Raw genomic sequence first — 2,667 nt, 5'->3', positions numbered from 1 at the left:
GAAGGTGTTGGATGCAGATTCAACAGTCACTTTCGACAGAGGATAAGATTATTAGTTGAAGTGGAAAAATTACAGCGATCATGATAAAGTGAATGACCAATAGATAGATCTTTGCAACTGACACAGGGACGCGGCGGGCCGAAAAGTATCATTATTGACTCTATGAACAAGAGATCGAGAGGGACAACAGGGAGAGAGAGAAAGAGGGACAAAGATTAAGCAATAAAGAAAAATCGAGACGGACAGACTGGGAGAGGTTCAGAGGAAAATAAATTAGATTGAAAAGTGGAATTGGATAAATATTTGAAGGCGAACATTTTTGCAGGACAATGGGGAAAGAACACAGGACTTAGACTAAATGGAGGGGTGAGGCCATGGTGGGATTGGAAGAGAAGGATATGAATATTAAAATAAATGTGTTGCTGAATCGGGACTCAGTGTAGGTCAGTCATCACAGCGGTGATGTGTGAACGGGACTTGGTGTGAGTTAGGATATGGGCAGCAGAGTTTTGAATGAGCTGAAGTATATGCAAGCTTGTAACTGGGAGGATGACGAGGAGAGCATTGGAAAAACCTAGGCTCGATTTTACAAAGGCGTGGATAACGGTTTATGCAGTGGAATTGTTGAGCAGAGGCAGACAGGGGCGATATCATGGAGGTGGTCGTCGACAAGACTGGTGATTCACAGTGTTTCAGATTGGAACTCAGCTAAGATTCATAGAGATTGCCATTGTTGCGAACAATCTGGTTCTGCCTCAGACACTGGCAAGGGAGGGGAACTGAGTTGGTAGATAGATACAGATTTTGTGACGAGGACCAACGGTAATGGCTTTGGTCTTCCCAAGATTTAAATGACAAAAGTAGTAATACAGTGAAACGTGTTTTACAGATTTGTTGATTGATTAAGAGATGTAGCAGTGATACTAACAGGTTCAAAGATGAGAGAGTAAATTCTGGACGAGTAATGCAGTTATCAACAGTGCAGAGTTAATAGCTGGGTGGAGAGACTTACCTGGAATACCAAAAGCAGCAGAGGGCAGAGGAAATTACAAGAACAGTAATACAGTCAGTAAAAGTTAGTAGAGTTAATAGCTGGATACAGAAACTTACCTGGAACAACAGAAGTGGCAAAGATGAGTAAGTTATGAAAACAGTAATACAGTTAAACCTGATTTGTAAAGATAAAAACTGGATATAGAAACTTACCAGAAACACCAATAACAGCAAGGACAGGATAGGAAAAGTATTGAATAAGCCGAATTATGAGAGTAATCTTACTATGTATTGGCGAATAATCAAAAACTATAGTATAGATGAATAAATCCCATTCCAAATCCCTATCCATTGTTGTAACATTCCAACCCAATGTGCTTAGATTCTGATCCATTGATGTAGCATTCCAAGCTACTGTTCTTAGATTATGATCCATTGATGTTACATTCCAATCCACTGTTCTTAGATTCCGATCCTTTGATGTGATGTAGCAATCTATTGTTCTCAGGTTCCCTGTTAGTGCTGGAGGCGAAGATCTCACTGACACTATGGGAGTACATATTGAAGGAATCTCTTAATAATAGAAGAGAGGAACCCTGCACTGATACAATTAGGCTCCATTGAGACTGATATTAATTACAGTCACGGAACAAACAGCTTCAGTTCACCCATAGAGACTGACATTAATTACAGTCACTGCACAAACAACTTCAGTTAACTCCTTTGAATCCAACACTTTTTGTACCACAAAATGTTCTAACATTTACCCGGTCAGAATGGGATGTATGAGGGTTGCAGAGGGAAGCAATGGTGGAAATAGAGCAGGCTATGGCTGGACTCTTTCAATCCTCCTTGTATATGGGAGTGGTGTCAGAAGACTGTAGGTTTTCAAATATTACAGCAAGTTTAAAAAAGGAGATTTGGTTGAACCCTATAACTACAGGCCTGTCAACCTAGCTTCGGTGCTGGGAAAAATTCTAGAGGCCTTATTCCAGGCTAAAATTATCTGTCACTTGGAAAAGCATGAATTAATGAATGACAACCTGCACAAATTGCTTCAAAGACAACGTATGTCTGATAAACTTGATTGGTTGTTCTGATGAAGTAACGGAGAGGGTTGATGTGTGTAGTGCAGTTGATGTTATGAATATGGACTTTCAAACGGGGCATGCTACAGTGCCACATAATAGATTTAATCGGGAATTGGAAACCCATGGAAATAAAGGGACACTGATTGTGTGTATACAACATTGGCTAACGGACAGGTAACAGAGAATATTTTGAAGGGTTGTTTTTCTGACGGTAAGGTAGTATAGAGTGATGTCGCCCAGTGATCGATATAAGGGCCAATGCCCTGTTTGATAGAAATTAATGGCCTGGAGTTGTCTAAAGGGCGTGTTTCATAGTCTGCAGATGGTATGAAACTCAGCAATGCAGCAAACAGTAAGGAGAGTAGCAGATTTCAGGAACACATCGAGAGACCGGGGAAATGGGCAGAAACAAGGCAGTTAAAATTTAACATAAGAAAGTGGGAAGTGATACATTTTGGGAGGAAAAATGAGTTGAGGCCATATAAACTAAGGTATGCAATTTTAAAGGGAGTGCAGGTACAGAGAGACCTGGGAGTTAGAATATAAGAACACAAGACATAAGACTTAGGAACAAGAGTAGGCC

The sequence above is a fragment of the Pristiophorus japonicus genome, unplaced genomic scaffold (assembly GCF_044704955.1).
Source record: "Pristiophorus japonicus isolate sPriJap1 unplaced genomic scaffold, sPriJap1.hap1 HAP1_SCAFFOLD_187, whole genome shotgun sequence".
Classification (NCBI taxonomy): Eukaryota; Metazoa; Chordata; class Chondrichthyes; family Pristiophoridae; genus Pristiophorus; species Pristiophorus japonicus.
Note: the sequence above shows the minus strand (reverse complement) of the source record.